The following is a 10482-nucleotide window of genomic DNA, read 5'->3' as shown; positions in this document are numbered from 1 at the left end:
ACAAAACATGTCATGTCAGACAACAGGGTGCAAAGTTATTAATATTATTGTTATTATTATTAATAATAATAATAATAATAAAATAATATCTATGTTGGGACAACAACATTAAACATGTCCTCTTTTACCTATCTATTACCTGTTATGCATACGCATATTCCTAATGACAACAGTCAACATTTTGGATGTAGCAATTCCAGTGTAGACGTTCTAAATTTGACTGCATTTCAACCTTGAAATGTAGTAATTAAAGAATGTGGTTAGGTTTACAGCACCACTTAGATATTAAAACATCAATACTCCTCTTTAAAAAGTACATAGAGTGGAAAAAAACAACAATTAGAAGCTTGTAGGAGACCGTATTTGTTTGTCTCTCTCGGAGACCATATAGTAACATAGTTTTATTATTGCATCACTTAATCAGAAAGATATACAGATGTAATAAATCTGATATGTAGTGATAAGGGCATAGTTTAAATCATGATCATGGAATTATCAACTAATTTAAAGAAACAGGATTCACCTCTGCAGTAATTAAGAGACTACTATTTATCTATTTTATGGATTCATTCATATCTACATTTTTGCATGAGGCTATTAAATAAATGTTTATATATATTGTTTTTATAACTATTGTCAGTATATGGCAGGGTTATAACTAAATATATTTAATAATTATTCTTTAAAATAAACCCACAATCAATATGCAATAAGACCATAAAATTAATATAAATTTCTGAATTCTTTTTATTAGTTGATATTTATAGACACACTGAAATATATTTGTAAGAACCAGAATATGAGTCAAATTATATAGTGTTTAAACTGTTGCAATACTCTTTACAAGGCAAACCAAATTGTAGCTTTTTCACTAGCCTTATTCACTATAGAATTCCATTCAATTAACACAATGATATTCCAAGATATTTAGCTGCTAACATTCAAGCAATATAATCAGCTATTTAGCCACAATGTATCCTATATAATTCCAATTTAAAACATCAGAAATTGTATATACTATTTGTGTAAACAACCAATTCCTATGCTAATTTATCTAAGCTGAAATCAATTCTTAGTCACTTATAATTAAAATTAATTCTAAGATATAACTGTATATATCTATATTTTGCAAAGATAAAGTACTTACCATACAAAAGACAAACTTAACACTATACAGGACTATGAATGTAAGCTAAAATACAAACTGCTCTCTTTAATTTATTACTTACAGCAGCAATGAATGTTTGTTTTAAATGTTTACCTATGTTTAAAATATTAAAAATTAGAACAACCATACATCACCAAAAATGACCAAATCGATAATTCAGCTCCCAAATTTGTTCCACCTCATATGAAAATAAGTGTAATTGCAATTGATAAGAGAAAGTATGGCCCACTTTGCTTATAATTTGACTGCAGTTTTCAGTCAGTTTAGCAAAATCATCAGCAGCCTCTTTTCTCATCCTGCATTCCAGCTTATATTGTCTAATCATAGGTGAGAAAAATGAGAGGCCCTTTGAAAACCTTGTCCCTTCTTATTGGTTCATTTTGGGAAATGTATCTTTTAACAGTCAAATCTTTTGGCTGTAATATGGACTTTGGCCATCGGGGGCAGCATGACAAACAAACAGCAATACAGTCCTAACATTTATTTTATACTGCTAATATCTCCCTATATAATGATTATTTTAAACATGCTATAATTTATTGCATTTATCACTTACAATATTAATTATAGATTGGGTAGTATCATATCATTTTTCTGATTACCCCGATACCAAACACATTATGTTTTTAACATTATATTATATCAAAGTAATTTATATTGCTAACCGATTAGCTTAAAATCCATTTAAAATAGCCTTCAGTATCCTGGCATTGCATTGTATCTCAACAGGAACACAATGCACTTCATATCTCCAATGCATACTTAAATGCATGACCATACCAGCTGCAGAACTAAAATAAAATAATAGTGTTATTTATATTTTTCATTTAACAGACATTCATATTTAATATTATACGAACAGACAATTTCATATCCATTAATGTTCTTCCTGTCATTTTCCATTAGCTTCCTGGAACACAGAGAAATAATGTTTATCTTTAATTCAATGGTTCAGTATTTGTATATATCAATGTATTTATTTTTCAACACAGCGAATATTTATTTAATATATTATGTCCCTGTCCAATACATATATACATATATGTGTTATTTGAATTATTTCAAACATAAATGAAAAGCTGGCATCATTCCTTTTGCAAGATTTATTTATTTTTATTTATGCCATACAGGGACTTTAAATGCCAATTTGTCTGGGGTCTCCACATGGGAAACTCCATAGGGGATCATTTAACTTGTGGTTGTTAAAAATTACAGTTCTTAAAAATGTTTGTGTTTTCAAACCTTCTCCCAGATGGATCGGCTCCTCACCTTGGCAGGAAACCCATATATGGGCATGTATTTTTGAGGCTCCATCATGCTAATTTCCACTTCCTTGAAATTGTGAGCATCTTATTAGGCCTTAAATTAAAAGTTTTAGACACATGGGGTAAGGGATGTTTTGAAGTGACTATCTTGATCTCAGATGTTCTGTTAATCAAGAAACAGAAACTTCATGTTTGATCCCAGATTTATGATATACAAAATAAACATGGCCATTTATTTTGAAACAATTTGTCTTTCTTTGAAATGACAGTCTGAGATTAACTAGGCCAACTGTCTTCTGATGAGTGAGAGTGGGGGTTTGATTAACATAGTGACTTTTTGGAGTTTTACAAATAAAGTGAATTATTTTATGTACACAGCCACATCACCATTAAATAATAATAAGTATACCTGTGTATATCATCTAATAATATTTCAAATACCTTTAAACTATTGAAACATGAAAAATCTTTGTGAATTGGGCTAAATCTTGGATAATTATTTAAAGCCACATACAAGACAATGTGTGTTGATTTATTTACATATTATTTGTATTTATGGTATTGTCATAGTTAAGTCCTCTTTAAGAGGCTGGAGCCCAATGGCAGGGGTATCAGAAAACTGGGCAGATTGCATAGCAATAGACTGTAGACTAGCAACAAAGAAAGCTCAAGCAAAAATACTAACTGTGCCAAAAAAGCAGAGACAAGGTCAGGACAGTCCAAGACTTAAAGGATGGGAGCAAGTATCCAAACTTAGGCAAGGTCACAAGCAGGGAATTCAGCAACAAGCAGGAACCAGGAACAGGAAATACTCTAATACCAGAGCAAGGAGTAAAGGCATAGGCTGCTCAATATGTAGGCAGATAGCACTTCCCTGATTGACTAGTATCCAGAGGGGGTGTAGCTGGGAGACACACATACAAACCCCTGCAAGTAAACATACTCTAGTGGTATAAACAAAGCAAGTCAGACTGTGAACCTGAATTCCCTGGTTCTATCCCAGTTAGGGCACAGTGAGGAAAGTAATCAGGGGCGTCCCCACAGTGCAGTTTGCATTTTAGCGTGGACAGAACTTATTGGATCCTTACAGGTATGTATGGATATGCATTGTTTATGTTTATTTATAGATTGCATCTTTAAAATATATTTATTTTCTATATAATCTTAACATTACCATATAGGGTGGCTTATGATTTGGTTTATTGATTAATTTGAATTTATATGTAATATTGTCAATTAAACTTATTATGCACAGCCACACTAAAACTTTGTTTTGTATGAGTAGGTAATTGCTGGGTAATTTATATGTTAATGATTATAAGATAAACTTTTTAAAATTAGCAAACTGAAGTGTATGTTTTGCATTTAAGCAGAACATTCATCATGATGATATATAATTTTGATACCCTAGTGGCAAACAACCAACTGTCCAATATTTTATGTTTTTTTCCAAAAACTAAAATTGATTATCTTATGTAATTTATCATTAAACTATTCTTGGGGTGTTTTTGCAACTTCAAAGCATTTAACTTGGTTTCTATGCAAACACTGTGCTACACTATTTACTATGGAGATTATAAGCAATCAAGATGGAAAATATCTGCGTCTTTGAACTGTTTCTTCCATGATAGCATTGTTTTATTATTGAAAAAGGTAAGAAACTGCAGCTTTATGCTTCTAACACACATGTAAGCATATAACTCAACAAGCTAGATACTCACTAATGCACTATTGATGATGCAATTCTGTTATGTAATATGATGTGTAAACTATTATATGAATTCCTTATATTTCTTTAAATTGATAAGTACTTGTTTGAAGTTTACCAAAGTAAAAATAGTCACATTATCTTATTTCATGCCATTTCAAACTATCAATGTAGACAATACAGAAAATATGAAACAGTTTTTTTTAAAATTGATAACACATTTGAAAGCCCCTCAAATATTATCATGCAAATCTGATAAAATGCGTGGAGAGACATTGTAGACAGACCTATAACTAGTTTTGGCAAGTATATATATTAGTGTATTCTTGCTAACATATGTTAAAAAAAAACCACGTTGTTCAGTGACATATTTCATTTTTATATTAATCTTATGGTGTAATAAAAAAATGTACTATGAAAATTAAATTATAACTTATAATGAACTTAGTGGTTGCAATAGGAAATCAGTAACAGGAATTTTACAGCAATCCAGTGAAATTTTTATTGTTTGTCATATTTTATGTTGCTTGAAATTAATGATTTACTTGCTTATTCACTTTCAGACTGTGACTATAGCATACAGAAATAAATTCAGCTTTGATAATGGTATTACAAATGTATTTTATTCTTTCATTCAAGAAGGTATAACAACAATTTCTCTGACATAAATGAATACAAATTAACACGTTTTAATCAATATTTTAATTAATTATCATTAGCACAACTCATGATGACAAATTCCTCTTTTATGTATTTTACTGAACTAGTAAAGTACATTTTTAAAGTCATATGTCATATTAATATTTTTTTCATTCATACAGGTAGTGACCATCGATAAAGCTACGGTGAAACTCATCTTGTGACGTGTATTGGGGGTCAGAGGTAACAGTTTTGAACATGCATTATTAACCGACATCACCAAGGTCTGTGAATTTATACTTTTTATATCTACGTTTTACCAATAAAAGCTATGTTTTATAGTTGAAGACCTGGCTATGTGAACTTTCCTTTTGCATATGCCGGAGCATCTACTTAAAGGGACAGTATACTGTAAAATAGTTTTTCCCTTAATGTGTTTACAATTGCTTTTTATACAAACTGCAGAGTAAAAAAAGTATGAAAATTAGCTTTTTAAGGTTTATTTGTGTATATTAAAGCTCTTATTTTGTGTTTTGAAGCCACAACCTAATAAGATGGGTTGAGCTTGTAGGTATAATCAGATCTCATTACTGTATCACATTGTGTACATATACAATGTTTCTTTATCTTATATCTGTCCATAAAACAATCACCAGTACTTTGAGAGAACAATGGAAAACCAACATTTTATTACCTTATCTCTGCTATATCCCACTGGGAGTGTAATTTTTTCTACTGGCTGTGTTTACAAAGCTTATCTATAGCTTGGACCTGCGGCCACAAACTTTCAGAATAGGTGGTGATACCACAGGCTAAATCAACTATTTCAAATGCCAATATAAGGGTAAAGGAGCTACCTGTAAACAATTTAATACACTCTAGCAGGTTAAGTGGATCCTTGGGAACAAATTAAAGGAAAGAAAATTTTTGAGTAACCTGTCCCTTTAAAAAGTATTATTTGTAACGCTATTTTAAAGCGCTTAATATCACAAAAGCCTTATTGTGTGTTAAAACCTGCCTCCAAAAGACTGTTTTGCTTGTTTCTGAAGGAGAACACCTGGTACAGAGGTTTGCATCAGGTGTATTGATTCTCCAACAGTATTTGTGCTTGTTAAGGGTTAAGCACAGGCAAGCGTTTTAATACAGCAGCTATAGCAGAGTGCAACCACAAATTGTATTAAGATATTTCTGGTCTAAAGTGAATTTCTCTAAATTACTTAAAGGGACATAAAAGTGCAAAAAGAAAATGATGTAATTTGTTAGAGCATGTTATTATTGCACTAGGTCTAGTACAGGTGTCCCAGAATTGCAGAAATAGTGTGCTCTTGCCACAATCAGTAAGACCAGTGCTCCTATAGCCCTGGAAGTGCTGATGAGTGACAGCCATCACAAAGGGGTTAGAGAAGCACTGAAGGATAAATATTACTTCAAGGTGTATGATACATTTACTGCTAACATGTTCTAAAGCTAAGGGGCATATTTATCAAGCTCCGTATGGAGCTTGATGCCCTGTGTTTTCCGGCGAGCCTTCAGGCTTGCCGGAAACAGAAGCTGTGAAGCAGCGGTCTAAAGACAGCTGCTCCATAATCTGTCTGCCTGCTCTGAGGCGACGGACAGAAATCAACCCGATCTCATATGATCGGGTTGATTGACACCCCCTGCTAGCGGATGATTGTGAACTGCTGGTGTAATGATAAATGCTGACAATGTATGCTGTCGGCATTTATCATTATGCAGCAGACATGATCTGCTATATCGGATCATGTCTGCTCGCACCATAATAAATAGGCCCCTAAGTTTAAAAACATTTTTTAAATTCTTTGAGTACTTCTTCAATTACTGCCTTTGGCAACTCATAGCCAAGGCATTTCAGCCAATCACAGATTGCACTGCCCATCCTAAGAAAAAAGAACAAAGCATGGTCCCCATCACATGACTTGCAGAGCAGGAATGTGAGAGCATGCCCTTAGTCTGGTTTTGCTGGCCACTAGTATTGCCTTAGACAATGGGCAGCTATAAGGTGTAAGTTGATGTCACGATGCGGCCACTGTTTGTTTTTGGTTGCCTAGCTACTCCTACCTTGGTAAACTTCTAATCATCTTTTGGCGGCCCATCAAGTCATGTCTGTCACATCATTTTTTAATGGCCGTTGCATAATTTTTGTTGTGGCTGTCACATTTTTTCATGGATGTCTTTTTTTGCGACCTGTCGTGTCATTGTGGCACAATTTTTTTGCCACACTTGTATCTATTCTGTGCCTGTTTGTTAGAGTATTTGTCAGGTTAGGTAAAGTCCAGAATCAGACCCAAATGCTAGAATGAACTTAAATAACACACTAGCACACTGAGTATAAACCAGGACCTGACCCCACGACAGCTTCATAGGAAAGTAAAGTTAACTCAATAGCAACTGAAGTTTACTCACAGGTTTCAAGGATGGTACTTGTAAGTTTGATAGCAGGCAGAGCAGAGTCAGGAATAGGCGTAGTCAGACAGGCAGAGTTTGGCAACTGAAATCAGACAGGCAAGGGTTAACCAAAAGAGTAATCAAGCAAGCAGAGTCTGGCAACGTGAATTCAGGCAGGTAGGGGTTAACCAATAGAGTAGTCAAGCAGGCAACGTGTATTCAGGCAGGTAGGGGTTAATCAATAGAGTAGTCAAGCAAGCAAGGTCTGGCAATGTGTATTTAGGCAGGATTGATACTAGCAATAACGTAGCAGATGATAGATAACAAGTATCAGGCAGAAAGTATAAAACTTATCTTCAGGCTTGGAAGGATTAAGCAGAGACATTGTCAGACAGGCAAAAGTTCGACAACAGGTAATCCAGAAAGAATGTACTCACAACAGCCACAGCAGGTAAAACAAACGGGCACCAGTGGAGTAGAGACGTCGGAATAAGAACCCGGCCTGACGTCAGCAGAGTGGGACCACTTTAGTTATGAAAGATGTTGCTAGGCAATGCAGTGTAGCGCAACAGCACAGAAGACGGCAGAGAACAGCTGAGCGGAGTGTTATCAGCTGAGCGGAGCGTGATTATTCCTGTGTGCTATTGCCTTTTGTTGTGATCTCGTTGTTTGACTTTCTGCTTGTTCTTTGACCTGCCTCTGGATTCCAATTTGTACTTCTGCTGTCTGTTTGTTGCTTATCTGCTAGACCTCGGACCTGCCTTTGGAACCTGATTCTGTGCTTCCTTTGCCTACAAGTTGACGACTTCAGTCTGATCATTGACTTGCCTCTGGATACTGATTCTGTACCTCTTTTTCCTGTAAGGTATCTGACATCTGGCCTGTCTGACCTGCTTTCTGCCAAGACCCTTAGAACCTGATATTCAAGACCTTGCTGCTCAGGCGGATATTTTAGGAAGGCTCATCGGTACGGCAATGCCCTTAAAAGAAATTTAGAAACACAAATTTTAACTTGACTTGTTTATGTTGCTATATAGTGCTCTTTATATTAAACAGAGACTCCTAAATTACAATACACACACACAGTGGCGTCACTAGGGTTGGTGTCACCCGGTGCGGTAAGTCATGGTGTCACCTCCCCCACCCAGAAAGCAGACACACACAAAAACACAGGCAAGTACACATACAAACACTCAGATACAACTCAGATGCACACACAAACACTCGGAAACACACTCAGACACACACACAAAAACATTGAGACACTCAAAAACTCAGACACACACATACAAAATATGTAAACTGCACTGCATTAATTATGAAGCTCATGCCTAGAGCTGCTCCCTGGCTCAGCAGAACATCAAATGAAAGATAAACAGAGCACTCTAAAATAAATCACCGAAGAAAAGGTTTAGGCGTGCAAACTATGAAAATTCTGCTCTCTGACTCTGTTCCAAGTCTGTCAGTGCACAGCCCTGGGCCGCATGTCACTGAGCAGTGAGCACAGATAGGCAGGCAGGTTTAGGCTAGCAGCACAACTTTGCAAGCCCCATGGCACACCCACAACATTCATAGTGAAATTGGGCAGGGGAGGAGCAAAGTACAAACAAGCAAAAGCAGCCAGGAAAACTATTTGTTGAAATTGCAGCACTGGCTCAAGGGGCAAAAAAATTGTGTGTCTACAACTTCCCCAGTCCCACTAATGTTCACAAATGCCAGCCTCTAATAAAATAATCTATGCATCTCAACATTGTATTTCTTTGAATTTCAATAAAATGTAAAAAAAAAAAAAATACATTTTTTTTGGTGTCACCCCCTGGAGGGTGTCACCCAGGTGCGGCCCGCACCCCCCGCACCCCCTAGTGACGCCACTGCACACACACACACACACACACATATATATATATATATATATATATATATATATATAGGGATATATACAGGTATATATATATATACATAGGGATATATACAGGTATATATATATATATATATATATATAGCGATATATACAGGTATATGTATATATTTATAGATATATGTTGTATGAGCAGATATATATTGAAACATTTATTTCAAATAAAATAACATTTTCTTCTAAGTGATGAACATTGGAGTTTCAAGTATATCTATTTAAAACACATAAAAACATTTAAAATGAATTAAAAATGATATTGCATATTTCAAGGAATTTAAATGGTAAAGGCACAAAAGTGTAAATTTAAAGTAATGGGTGTGCTAGAGTGATGTTGTCTGTGCTAAACTTTCTCTGGTTTTACCATGGATTTGTAATATCAAGTTGTGTGGCAATTTTAGCACGATCCAGCGATACTGCCTATTGTAGCCTGAGTTGCATTAGTGCGCCACTTGTAATCTTGGTCAATAAGTTTAAATGCTGCTCTTTTATATGAATGGTAGGACATTTCTGAGTAAGATGTCTTTTCACATCATGGTCATCAGCACAATAAATATTCAAGAATATTCTGATGATCCCTAATACATTTTGAAACAGTGAGTTATACTGTTAATAATGATAGGAATAAAACATTACAAAAAGGGATAATCTGTGATTGGATCAGCCAATAGGATGAAAGCTCAATACTATTGGCTGATTGTAACAGCCAATAGGATTTTTTCAACCTTAATTCAAATTGGCTGATAGAATTCTATCAGCCAATCGGAATCTAAGGGACGCCATCTTGGATGACGTCATTTAAAGGAACCTTCATTCGTCGGTAGTCGTCGGAAGGAAGAGGATGCTCCGCGTTGGATGTCTTGAATATGGATCTGCTCCGCGCCGGATGGATGAAGATAGAAGATGCCATCTGGGTTAAGACTTCTGCGGGCTTGGATGAAGACTTTGGCTGCTTCATTGAGGACTTCTCCCGGCTTCTTGGAGGATGGATGTCGGATTTTCAAAACTGTAAGTAAATCTTCTGGGGTTAGTGTTAGGATTGTTTTAAGGGTTTATTGGGTGGGTTTTAGTTTTAGATTAGGACTTGGGCAATGGGGAGCTTAGGTTTTTTTTAGATAGTATTTTAGATAGTATTTTATTTGGGGGGTTGTTTGTGTGGATGGTGGGTTTTACTTTTGGGGGGGTATTTGTATTTTTTTTACAGGTAAAAGAGCTGATTACTTTGGGGCAATGCCCTTTTAAGGGCTATTTGTAGTTTATTGTAGGCTAGGGTTTTTTTTGGGGGGGGGGGCTTTTTTATTTTCATAGGGCCCTTAGATTAGGTGTAATTAGTTTAAAGCTTTGATAATTTTTTTTTTTTTTTTAACTTAGTGTAACTTTG

Source organism: Bombina bombina, chromosome 3 (assembly GCF_027579735.1).
Source record: "Bombina bombina isolate aBomBom1 chromosome 3, aBomBom1.pri, whole genome shotgun sequence".
NCBI lineage: Eukaryota > Metazoa > Chordata > Amphibia > Anura > Bombinatoridae > Bombina > Bombina bombina.
This window is presented reverse-complemented; position numbering follows the sequence as displayed.